Below are 13888 nucleotides of genomic sequence, written 5' to 3'. Positions count from 1 at the left end.
GACAATTCGGATTCATTCCTTATGTCCTTGATGTGACTTGCTTGCGACTTGTTTGTGACTTTGGTCAATCATATGTGACACGGGAGAACTCAGAAAACACCAATGAATGAAACAATAGATTACTAATTAATTTGCTGTTTTTATTATAATTTGTTTTTAAATCATTAAAAATCGTTACATCCGAATTTCTGAATGTGGCACCCTCAACCATAGGTAGGTGCTAGAGTGAGGATTTTTGTGAGGTAAGCTGCCAGCACAGGTAAATTTAGGCAGACCTATGCTTCAGGCTAGGCCTGCTTGTTTTGATCTGGGGGCAGGGAGTGGTTAGTTTAGCAGTGGGCAGGGCCGGATTAACAATGGGGCTGATGGAGCTGCAGCTCCAGGCCCCTTTCTCAAGATAGGCCCATTTGCCCAAAAAAAAAAAAAAAAAAAAAAATTTTTTTTTTTTTTTTTTTTAAGAATTTTTTTTTTTTTTAAGATCGAATTTGGGGGGTTGTAGCTCGATGACCAGAGGTCACAGAAACCCCACATTTGGGGGTAGGCATGGGAAGAGCTACCCCACAACTGGTTAAAATATGGGACGGCTATCATTTATGGTTCCAGAGATACGGGCCTGCTTGCACAGCCTGTCAGAAGCTACATTCAGAGCGGCCAATATAAATACAAGCTGACACACTACAGTAGACTGATAGGATCACAGTGCTTATAATAATTATTTGTATATTACTCATGGTAATTAACCCCTTGCCACCCAGGCCAATTCTGACACTTCTCTACTACATGTAAAAATCATCATTTGTTTTTTGCTAGAAAATTACTTTATGGTGGTCTTTGCACTTTTTATGTTGCAGGGTACAGAGCTGCACGATTCTGGCTAAAATGAGAATTGCAACTTTTTTGCTTAGAAGATAGATCACGATTCTCTCACGATTGTTGCGGCGTAACATCATCTTTCACATTAAAACAAAAAAAAAAAAAGATGGGCTAACTTCACTGTTTTGTTTTTATGGTTTTTATTATTCATTGAAGTGGGAAAATGCAGTGTGACATAACATATTGCAGCAATAGCCATTGTATTCCCTGGAGTCTCTGCTAAAATATATATAATGTTTGGCAGTTCCAAGTAATTTTCTAGCAAATAATATTGCTTTTTAACTTAAGAAACAAGTGTTGGACTTTAAGTGGTTAAATTTAGTTACAATGTTAGTTAGTTACAATGTTTCATTTTGTTTACAAACTTCGCAGACTGCCCAGATTTGTTCTTTACACACAGAAGTGTATCCCTTTGATCTAAGAAGGAAGTGTCAGTTACAATGTTTCCTGTTAAAAACTTGGCAGACTGCCCAGATATTTTCTTTTGACAGCTGAAAGTCTCTCCACTTGTTATATGAAAGAATCAGCAAACTCTGCATTGAAGATCGTCAGGGGGGTTGATTGGAAATCACAATTTTTTTAACGATTGATTGCGCAGCTCTAGCACGGTATTTGTGCAGCAATTTTTCAAACATGTTTTTTTGGAAAAAAATGTTTCATTCATTAAAAAAACAGTTAGTTAGTTAAGTTAGCACAATTTTTTTTGGTATCCTAAGCGATGCTTTACATTTTTTTAGGTTACATGTTTAGAGTTACAGAGGAGGTCTAGTACTAGAATTATTGTTCTCGCTCTAACGATCGTGGCGTATGTAACCTGTGTGTATCTGGCTCTGATACTACCGGTGCCTACCCAGCCACTGACTAGTATCTCTCCCCAGCCTGTCCCCACACACCCTCTCACCTGCTGACCTGTGGATGAGGGAATCACTCCTGCAGTGTTATTGTGTTCTGCCAGTGCGTACAATGATCAGTGTTGCTAACTTTAGCTGGCAGCACTGATTGTTTTAAGAAAAAAAAAACAGGCTGGTTGTACTCAAGTTGATTAATAGATTGACTTGTGTAAAACCAGCTAGCCCATACATAGATTGACTATGGCTGGTCTCTGCATAATTGGCGTAATTTCAATCCATGTATGACCCGCTTAACCACTACTCAGTCCCTAAATATCCTTCCACTCCTGTACATAGTGCTCACTGTCATACTTTCCACACTCCTCTCCTGTACATAGTGCCCACTGTCATACTCTCCACACTTCTCTCCTATACATAGTACCCACTGTCATACCCTACACACTCCTCTCCTGTACATAGTGCCCACTGTCATACCCTCCACACTCCTCTCCTATACATAGCGCCCACTGTCATACCCTTCACACTCCTCTCCTGTACATAGTGCCTGCTGTCATACACTTCTCTCCTGTACTTAGTGCCCACTGTCGCACCCTCCACACTCCTCTCCTGTACATACTGCTCACTGTCATACCCTCCACACTCCTCTCCTATACATAGTGCCCACTGTCATACCCTCCACACTCCTCTCCTATACATAGTGTTCACTGTCATACCCTCCACACTCCTCTCCTATACATAGAGCCCACTATCATACCGTCTACATTCCTCTCCTGTACATACTGCCCACTGCCATACCCTCCACACTCCTCTCCTGTACATACTGCCCCATCATACCCTCCACACTTCTCTCTGGTACGTACTACCCTCTGTCATACCCCCTCACTCTTCCTGTACATACTGCCCATTGTCATACCCTTCACACTCCTCTCCTGTACATAGTGCTTTTTTCCGTACCCTTTGTACTCCTCTCCTGTACATAGTGCCCACTGTTAGACCCTTCACATTCCTCTCCCTCACCTGCACATACTTCCCACTTATATACCGTCCATACTCCTCCCCTATGTCGCTTACCCACAAAAACAGTTCTTTAAAATTATACTGAATATCCTCAATGTTACCAGCTCTAGAATGGACACACTTTTGTTAGTTCAACTAAAGGAAATATCAGTTCTCATATTTGTTCTGCCCCATTATTAGTACTCATTTAATTTTGTGATTACTACTATGATGTATAGAGGAACATCGGGGATCTCAGCTACTCTAAATATAGCACTTATATAAAAAAGTGGCCCTGAAAATATTTTTTAAATGTTGGCAACTGTGCACTTAGGCACTGCCCAAGGGCCATCGTCCACCGGGTCAGTAGGGGCCCCATGAGAGGCTCCTGGGATCCTGTGATAATAAAGCGGTAGTACACTTTCCTGACATTACTACTTTTTAGAGGCCCTGGGGTAGGTTATGCCACAATGTACAAGTATGCACAGCATATTAGCACATTAGTGTACACTTCAATTTTCAGACTGAGCTCTCCAGTGCTGCGATGAATCAGGCGGGGCCGGGGCGCTTACATCTTCACCCGGTCTTCCTTCTGGGTTCTGTGCCTTTGGTCACTTGCCTTGGCTGGGCTGCGTTCATGTCATTCCCATGCATTTATTTATTATTTATTACACCCCATTCACACCTCCGCGATAAAACGCCCGACGCCGGCCGCTCGTGCCGCTGGAGGGGAGAATTCCCATTGCTGTCTATGAGATGGTTCACATCTCATAGACGCCGTACACCTGCGGCATGAAAAAAAGTCCCGGACCCTTTTTTTCAGGCGGCATTGGCGTTCGGCCATACAAAGCAATAGGAAGGATTTGTAAAAAAAAAGTTACACTATTCGCGGCAAAATACGCTGCGTACGTGGCATTACTTGTCGCGAAGGTGTGAATGCAGCCTAAAAGGCCCCACCAAAATCCTCAGCACCAGGCCCATGATGTTCTTAATCTGGCCCTGGCAGTGGGTGTGACCACCTGTCATGGGCGTCCGCTCCATAGGGCAAGGGGGGTCGTTTGCCCCCCCTGCAATGGCCAGGGAGAGCCAGGAGCAGGGTCGAACTGGCCATGGACCGCTTTAAGCGGCGACAGCAGCGCTTCCCTCCTTCTGTTCTCCGACACTCGTATCGTATGTCATGGAGCTGGGTCTGTGTGCAAGGACCCACCCCCCTAGTTCAGCTCGTCTGATAGTCTTCTAGTGTTCCTCCTATCACACAAGTCAAAATAAATATACTGTCAATATAATGTAGTGTTTCAGTCAAGGGAAAGGGGTGCTGTGTAATGTAAAGGGGTCCAGTGATGCAGGGTGCTGTGTAATGTAAAGGGGGCCAGTGATGCAGGGTGCTGTGTATTGTAAAGGGGTCCAATGATGCAGGGTGCTGTGTAATGTAAAGGGGTCCAGAGCTGTGAGGTGTGTAATGTAAAGGGGTCCAGAGTTGCAGTTGTGGAGAGGGGGGTACACAGTAGTGACAAAGAGATATTGAAAGATGCAGGGGGCACAGTGGGGTGTTTTTACATTTTAACGTGGGGGGGGCGTTTTTAACCCCCGTTAACGGTCAAAGAAAGGGTAAAATGCGACTGTGTATCGCCGCTGCCAAAGCGCCCCCCCCCTGAAAAAATTTCAGCGGATGCCCATGCCACCTGTGCTTTAGTTCTGGGGGGCCCCCCTGCTTCCAGGGAGAATGTTCTAGAACAGAGGGGAAGAGCACAGGACTGGATTGACAGGGAGCTCATGTGAGGAGCCCTGACCAATCCCCACTTGGAATTGGCAGGGGGCAAGCCTCCTACTGAAGCTCAGGTCCAGCCCACTGGAGGGGAGTTGTCAGCCTGGAGACATGGAGAATGGAGTGCTAGATAGCAGCAGGGGCCCCATCCTCATCTGGGGGGGGGTGCGAGGCCCAGTGGAGGAGTCAAGGATAGCTCGGAAGGAGCCTCATCCTTACACGGTCATGGAGGAGGTGTCCTGGAACAGAGGGGCTGGGGAAGCTATTGGAATGCATGTCCAGTTAAAGTTCTTCATCATGGACTCGGGGCAGGAGAAGGTCGATGAGTGTGACACAGTGAATTTCTGGAAGAGGCATCTTCATTCTTCACTACCCATTGGAAGAACACCCCGGCTATTTGGCACCCTAAGGTACAATCCTACTCAATCAAGAACTGATGTTTTCTAATACTAATATTCTTGCAGACTTGTGCCAAGAACTATTATAATAAAGTTGGACTGAGCTTCTGGCTGTTTTATTTATCTGAAGTGGATGCTCAGGACCCTTCCTGCTGGGAAGAGGGTGGCACACCCTTAATTCCATATTAGACTGTACATCTCATGATGGACCCACATGGAGAAGAAGGATCCCGGAGTAACCAGTTTTGTGCAAACCTGGTCAGGCTAGGGGAAGAAGCCTATCTTGGAACTACGCGCTAGTGATTGTGCCAGATGCAGTGAGTGTCCCTGGCCCAAGGAGACCAGGAGTGCATGTGGCACTCTCCTAGATACAGTGCCTTGAACAAGTATTCATACCCCTTGAAATTCTCCACGTTTTATCATGTTACAACCAAAAGCGTAAATGTATTTTATGTGATACACCAACACAAATAATTGTGAAGTGGAAGGAAAATGATAAATAATTATTTAAAAAAATATTTTTTTTGTAGATGTTAGGGCTAAAAAAAAAAGTGGGCATTTATAATTTGAGTCAGCTCTTGTTGATTTTAACTACGAGTCGTTTCTCGGGGCTGCAGTTCCTTTAGACTCCACAAGGTGGCGATCTCACTTATACAGAGACAGACAGTCTCTATGATAACTACTAACAGGAAGTGATGTCAGGTACAGACAGGAAGTGAGGTAGCAGGAGGAAGTAGACAGGAGACATTGCTGAAATTGGCAGCAGAGGAGGTAATAAGATCTTATTTTCTATTTACACCCAGTAACCCCCCGTCATGTCCGTCCTCTTCCTCCATAGTCACTGTGACGTCTTTTATCTCCAGCAGATGATGATACACACGTATATAGTGTGGAAACCTAGATTAACCCCTTCAGGGGCAGAACATTTCCCCACTTACCGGGTCGGAACATTTCCTTAATTTTGGAGATGTGTCACCTTCTCACCGTATTTAATATCACATGAATATGATTTCTATGTCCTGATAAAGCCCAAGGACAAAGTTCCTTGTCCCAATTTTATTGAGGACAAGAGCCTCCTCCCCACAACACTGGTCTGGGGGTTGTGGGGGTCTGCGGGTGAGGGAAGCTTATCGGAGCCTGTCCATATTTGGTCAATGATGGCACCCAGGAGGCCCCCTTTGCTTACATTAAGTCATTTGTGGGCGGCAAGAGTTAGTTATTCACATAAGTTCCAAATCTTGTTTAGACCAAATTCAGATAACCCCTAAACCTACAGACCCCCACAACCATGTGCCCAGGGTTGTGGGGAATAGCCCATTGTCTTCATAAATGAGAACCAGGTCCTGTGCCCATTATGAGGGCATGTGGCCTTGTTTGGTTTGGAGGGGGGGGACTTGCCCCTCTTCTCTCCCGGCCAGCCAGGCTGCATGCTTTGACCTGGGTCTGATTTTGGGAAGACTTGATACTTTTTTTTTGCATGTGTTCAACATTAAAATGTACAGCAAACCCCTCTCTCACATCCACATCCTATTATTGTGTGACCAATACCATTCAAATAATTCTTACTTTCATTTCCCAAAGTCATCCGTCTACAAGGAGACCTGTATAGATCAAATGACGCCACCAATGAGGATGGAGGAGGACCGGAGTCACATGACTGAGAAGATATTAAACCTCACCCTGGAGATCATCTACCTGCTGACCGGAGAGGTGAGGAGGATTCTGGGAGGTCACATGACATCACTCTTATCTCTATTAATAAAACACAGACCTGACCATAGAGGTGAGGAGGATTCTGGGAGGTCACATGACATCACTCTTATCTCTATTAATAAAACACAGACCTGACCGGAGAGGTGAGGAGGATTCTGGGAGGTCACATGACATCACTCTTATCTCTATTAATAAAACACAGACCTGACCGGAGAGGTGAGGAGGATTCTGGGAGGTCACATGACATCACTCTTATCTCTATTAATAATACACAGACCTGACCGGAGAGGTGAGGAGGATTCTGGGATTCTAACATCATATTCCTCTTGGTTTCTCAAAACAGAGATTTCCTCGTGTGAAGTCAGGTGATCATATGACCATCACAGTGCCTCCATGTGACTCCCTAAAACCTGAGAGACACAACATGGAGAAGATTCTAGAAGTCACCAAGAAGATGATGAAGCTGCTGACAGGAGAGGTGAGGAGGATTCTGGGAATTCTAAGACAATATTCAGTAACAGACAAGAGACTTGTCTAGATGGTGACTGTACTATACATGTCTATTTCCCTATGTAGGAGTATTTAGAAGAACACAAGGATCTATACAAGAACGTCATGATGGAGAATCAGCCGCCCCTCACATCACCGGGTAAGAGGAGACTTTATTGTAAAGGAGAGAGCAGTACGGAGGCTCCACCTAGATCCCCCATCATCTGATAAACACATAGAAACAATGTATTCAGTCAGTGTGTGTGTTTCCTACAGATGGATCCAGTAATGGGAACCCCCCAGAGAGATGTCCCCGTCCTCTGTATTCCCGGGATTCCACACAGGAAGGTCACACCATCCCCCACCATCATCAGGTAGATGAGGAACAAATATTGGTGGTTATGATTTATACACAAGCATGTTTGTTATAATAAATTATTCTATATTCAGAGTGAAATCCTAGGGGATGATAATTTTGTTGTTAAAGAAGAGTATAAAGAGGAGTATGGAGGGATGGAGAAGTTTTCAGAAGGACACAAGGATATGATGGAGCCACCTAATACCAGGAACCCACCAGAGAGATGTCCCCGTCCTCTGTATTCCCGGGATTCCACACAGGAAGGTCACACCATCCCTCACTATTACAAGGTTGATGAGATGGAGGATCTAGAACATGTAAGTGACTCATGGAGATGATGGGTGGACACATCATTAGAGCTTATATTTTACAGATGTTATTTTTAATATTTCTCTTGGTTTAGGGTGAAGATCTGATCGCTATAAAAGTTGAGATTAAAGCAGAAGAAGAAGATGAAGAAGAGACGTACGTGAGGGATGATCAGCAGTCTATGGAGGAGGATGGAATAACGGGGACATTTATAGAGGAGGACACTCCTACAGAGATCAGCACAGGTGGGTCATTAACACTAAATCCATTCCTCCGCCCATACTGCTCACTGATTGGTCCAGAGTAGGGTGGGGACTGGGTGATATCAGCCTGTAATAAGCTGGTAATGGTCAATTTCCAGAGCTGTGTTCCCGGTCCTGGACACTAGATCTTTCTTTTTTTTCTGATAATCTTTTTTGCTGCAGACACAATGTATGTCTCTAAGTAGATTCTGGGGTTCAGCTGGAAGGAAGTTGTTGACTTTTACCATAGGCATTGCTCAACCTTGGGTTTCCAGCCCAGTGCTCTCGGTCTAGCAAGATCTCAGGCTAGCACTAAATACCAATGTAAGGAGACACGATGGCCACCTAACACCAATCTTATGAGGGCACACCAAACACCAACCTCAGCCCCGCTGTTGTTCATGACTAAATCATGGACTAAATAAGGAAGTGCAAGACTTCTTGTGTTGGGAAGATGGCAATGAGTGATAGAGGGGGTGGGGACACTCGTCCTATAATCCCCTCATCACTGTCACTCCTATAAAAGACAGTTCTCGTTGTTTCCTCACTCTCTGACTAAGGTCCATGAATAAAGAAATGATCTGGTAGGAGATCAGAGGAGCCATTTACTAGTTACCTTGAGGGGGGAATTGTAAGATCCTCAGAGACAAAGCTGCCTGATGTGGGCGGAGCCCTGGTTTAGGGGAACCAATCTGCTCATGTCTAGTAATAATCTTTGTATTTCTATTTTAGTAGATGGACGGGAGATGAGGAAAACCTCAGAGGATTGTCTCACTTTGTCTCCAGACTGTAAAGTAGAAGATGAGGACATCGCACAGTATAGTCCAGGAGAAAACCCGACTACCTCAAATGTCCATCCGGCACCACACAGTGTAGATGGACCATCGTATTCCTCTTATCCTGAGGAACCTCAGACTGTGCGGGATGGTGCCGGACCATCGTATTCCTCTTATCCTGAGGAACCTCAGACTGTGAGGGACGGTGCCGGACCATCATATTCCTCTTATCCTGAGGAACCTCAGACTGTGAGGGACGGTGCCGGACCATCTTATTCCTCTTATCCTGAGGAACCTCAGACTGTGCGGGACGGTGCCGGACCATCGTATTCCTCTTATCCTGAGGAACCTCAGACTGTGCGGGACGGTGCCGGACCATCGTATTCCTCTTATCCTGAGGAACCTCAGACTGTGAGGGACGGTGCCGGACCATCGCATTCCTCTTATCCTGAGGAACCTCAGACTGTGCTGGACGGTGCCGGACCATCGTATTCCTCTTATCCTGAGGAACCTCAGACTGTGCGGGACGGTGCCGGGCCATCGTATTCCTCTTATCCCGAGGAACCTCAGACTGTGCGGGACGGTGCCGGACCATCGTATTCCTCTTATCCTGAGAAACCTCAGACTGTGAGGGACGGTGCCGAACCATCGTATTCCTCTTATCCTGAGGAACCTCAGATTGTGAGGGACGGTGCCGTCCTTCCAAAACATAAGAGGATTTCCAGTGCTGAGTGCGGGAAGCATGTCCATAAATCTGATCCTAATGTGCCTAAAGTAAATCATACTGAGGAGAAGACATGGTCCTGCCAGGAGTCCTGTAAATGCTGTCAACATGTCAGACATCAAATATATCATTCAGTCAAGAAGAAATATACCTGTCCTGAGTGTGGGAAATCTTTTTCACAGAAGACCAATCTTTACCAACATAAGAGGTTACACACGGGTGAGAAGCCGTATTCTTGTTCTGAGTGCGGGAAAAGCTTTACACGGAAATCAAAGCTTGTTTTGCATCAAAGATGTCACACAGGGGAGAAGCCGTACTTCTGCGCTGAGTGTGGGAAATGTTTTTCAGATAAAACCAATATTTCCCGACATCAGAAACTGCACATGGGTGAGAAACCGCATCCCTGTCCTGAGTGCGGGAAGTGTTTTTCAGGGAAGTCCAATCTTTACAGACATCAGAGATTGCACACGGGGGAGAAGCCGTATGCCTGTTCTGAGTGTGGGAAAAGTTTTTCGCAGAAGTCCAATCTTTTCAGACATCAGAGAATGCACACGGGGGAGAAGCCGTTTTCCTGTCCTGAATGCGGAAAATGTTTTGCAAACAAGTCCAATCTCACTGAACATCAGATATGCCACATGCGGAAAAAGCTTTAATCCTGAGTGTGGAATTTTTCTTTTACAGTAGTCTTGTATTACTAAACTTAATCCACACAACCCTCAAAGAGGACAAGACACCCATGAGTGCGGGAAATGTCTTGTATATGAATGTTGCTGGACATGTGGGGAAGAAGCACACCCTGATATACACCTCAGATATACTCCATGGCTGATCTTCATCATGTAAGAAACAGTTGATAAGGAGATCAGAGATCACCAAAGACATGGATGAAGTGTTGTACCGTGTTGGCCATTGATAGCAGGAGAAAAATAAAAATTGAGTCTTCACCTCTCATTGGCTGAGTACATTTTGTGGTGGAAACTCTTGCAAGAGGTCTGTTTTCTTAAGTTGTCTTCCAGGACGAAACACGTTAACCCCACCACTTAAAAGGCGGTCCTCTAGGCCTTTTTCAAATAAAAATTGAGTCATTACCTCTCATTGGCTGAGTACATTTAGTGGTGCAAGCTTTCTCAAATACTTAGTTTCCTTGGGCAGGCATGGTCTCATTACGAATCATGAAGAAGTCCTAGAAGGTCCATATAAAGGTGTTGTAACTCCAACTTGAGACTTTCCATCAAATGAAGCACATCTGCCAAGAGTCCTATTTGCTGAGAGCCAATCTCAGATAATTTTTACTGTATGTTCCATTGACTGAACTTTGCCGGAACCCAAAGAACCAAGGACTTTCATTCTTGATCCTTTTCTGTTTTGTTTTTGCTGTTGTATTATTTTATTTTTTCTGCTGTATTATCTTTTTCTATAAATATATTTACTGCACCATTTCCTTGTCTTTCATTAAACAATATTTTAAAATCGTTAAGCTTATCTCTAATGCTCTAAACCAGAACCTCCTTTATGGGGAATAACTTTACGCCGACGTACAACTTAGGCCCCATACACACGAGAGGATCCATCCGCTGGAATTGATCCACGGACCGGCTCCAGCGGATAGATCCCCTGGTGTGTATGATCCAGCGGATCTGTTTCCGAGGATTTTTATCCCCTGGGATGGATTTCCAGCGGATAAAAATTTGAAGACATGCTTTCAAATCTATCCGCTTAAATCCATCCCAATGGATTGATCCGCTGGTCTGTACAGACTCACCGGATCAATCCGTCCGAATCAATCCCCCGCATGCGTCGTAATGATTCGACGCATGCGTGGATATCCTTATATCATCATCGCGGCGACGGCGCGACACGTCATCGCGATGGGATTTCGGCGCGGATTTCGATCTGATGGTGAGTACGCTCCATCGGATCAAAATTCTCGAGAGGATTTATCCGCGGAAACGCTCCGGTGGACCGTATCCGCGGATAAATCCTCTCGTGTGTATGGGGCCTAACGCGCACCTCCAGTAGCCTGCGTCGGGTGCACGCAGGTTTGTGAATCGCCGTATTTCCCTCATTTGCATATTTGAATGACTAATCAATGGGAGCGGCACCATGCACCCAGCCTAAATGTGCGCCCACTCTTTACGCCGGCGTAAGCAAGCTACGTCGGCGGGGTGTAGTCTGGTTTTAGGCGCATATCTGTTTGTGGGTCTGCCGCTGAGATACGACGGCGCACATTTGCACTTACGTCGGCGTAACTTGTTATACGTCAGCGTAAGTGCTTTGTGAATTCCGGGCCTATATTATGTTTTTGTTTATATTGTTCACTTTATTGACTTGAATTTCACATTTTGTTGTGGTGCAATTTTGCCATTACATCCTTTGTGTCACAATATATGGTCACACCCCATTAGGTGTATACAGCCATTGCCTTTTGGCCCACACGTAGCGCTACATTACCATCCACATTTGTCTGAGTTTTGTCACATTCTTGTGTAGCTGCTTCACTCCCGTTCAGTGTTCATTCTTTGTTACACTTATTTTTGGTTTTGGGTAGGCACATATTTTTTCCCTTTACATTTTATTGTGGTATAACCCAGTGGTTCTAAACCTCATACCTCAAGTACCCCTAACAGGCCATGTTTGCAGGTTTTCCTTTATCTTGCACAGGTGCTTTAAATCAGAGTCAATGGCTTGGTATTTTGGACAGCTATTTTATCGAAGAGAAATTCCCAAAACATGGCCTGTTGGGGGTACTTGAGGACTGAGGTTGAGAACCATTGGTATAACCTATATGGAAAATACGTGGTTTAAACAAAAACAGAAAGTGGCCCGATGGACTTATCATTGAAGTCTACTACAGAGGTCCTGAGATTTATGAGAAGGGGGAGGAGTCGGCTGTTCCAACAACTACAAGCCGTTAAAACCAAAACTACTAAGACACAAAATTGAAACTAAAACCTACAGGATGGGCCTTACCTGTAGTGTTAGAAAAAGGAATAAAAGAAAAGAACATTTCATCATACAAATCTGAAGGAAGACTTTTATCAATCAACTTACAAAGAATATCTTCAGTTTATGATTGGAAATATTTATTCTTTATTTCTATTATACAAAAAAAATCATTAATATAATTGCATTTTTAATAAATATGAAATGTTACATCTGGAAATGTCATATTTTCCACTTTCAGAGGCAGGTGGCGCTCTCCAAGCAAATGAAGCTGCCTGTGATGGCTGATGACTACTACATAGAAATTGTCAGTCTGGTCATGTAGTACTTTCTTTTCATCCACAAGCAACACCTAGCTCCTCTTACCTGGCAGGGGAGACACCATGATCATGAAGGTGGTTCTCCCAGGGCGAGGCTCGGCCATTGCACACTCTAGGCCGTGCTGACCGTGGTTGTCTTCCCTGCCGCTTCTCGGCCTTTTGGCTAAGATCAAGTGTAGTATCTGTTCTTATCAGTTGCCAATAGGTGGTGCTAAGCTGACTGTCCCCGGTACCCTGTGGCAGGGGGAAAGGGATGGCAGTCGGCGGACGCTAAGCCTGTTGGTGTGGAGGTGGAAGCCTTCTGATGCGGACAGAGAGGCATGAGGTCGAAGCCAAGAGGCCGGGTCCCTGGATTCGGTGGTATCTGCCCCAGTCAGTTGTTGTGGAGGGAACCCTTGCTTCTCCTTTAACCGGGATGGAGCGGGTAGTACTTCCAGAATGTGATTAGGTGGGAGAGATAGGGGTTGTGGGTAGAGTCTGCGTCAGTAGGCTCTCCCCCACCTTCCTGGCTGGGAAGGGTGCTGCCGGTCCGGACCGGGGGCTAGGGACCGTTGAAAAGCCTGTGGAGATTGTGCCCCTGGAGTGGCAGTCCAGGGGTGCCATACATTGCACGAGTGTTTGAGGGGCACTCATCGTGTGGCACCTTCAGGTCACTGATCTCCACAACACACTTTTCACACCTGCCGCTTGGGCCGGGCCTTTTGGCTAGGACCAGTGGAATTTTTATCCTGGCCGGAGGGCCGGCCAATGTATTTCACATTGGTCACTTTCCTCACCTTCCCATCTTCCTTTTCCCCACTTTCTTTTATTATTTTCCCCTGTTTGTCTCGTTTTGTCACTTTTTCTGTTTGGTGCTTGCACTTTTAGTGTGGCGAGTAGGGTGCTGGTCCTCGGGCCGGTCTCTGAAAGTCTTGGGAGTTGGTGGACTCGGCCTTCTGGTTAGGTTCACCGGCTCTCATGGGGTCTCCCTTCGGGGGAGCCTCACCGAGGAGGGTTCTGTTTCGGCAGTCCCTCTGAGGATGTTGGGTCCTTGTGGCTTCGGCTGCTTGGACCAAGATGGGTCCATATGGCTTCGGCTGTATGGACCACAGTAACTCTTTTCCCTGTCAGGAGCCTAACGCCCCGGGGGAT

General features: G+C 45.6%; 1 protein-coding gene and 1 pseudogene across 1 annotated transcript in view; both read left to right on the top strand.

Annotated features, from left to right (window-relative positions):
• Window positions 1-13888, top strand: part of LOC120909614 (zinc finger protein OZF-like) — a 713034-nt gene that overhangs the window by 93511 nt on the left and 605635 nt on the right. The gene's annotated exons all lie outside the window — the stretch shown is intronic.
• Window positions 12796-12981, top strand: LOC120912493 (annotated as a pseudogene).

The sequence above is a fragment of the Rana temporaria genome, chromosome 8, assembly GCF_905171775.1.
Source record: "Rana temporaria chromosome 8, aRanTem1.1, whole genome shotgun sequence".
NCBI classification, from domain to species: Eukaryota; Metazoa; Chordata; class Amphibia; order Anura; family Ranidae; genus Rana; species Rana temporaria.
This window is presented reverse-complemented; position numbering and strand designations above follow the sequence as displayed.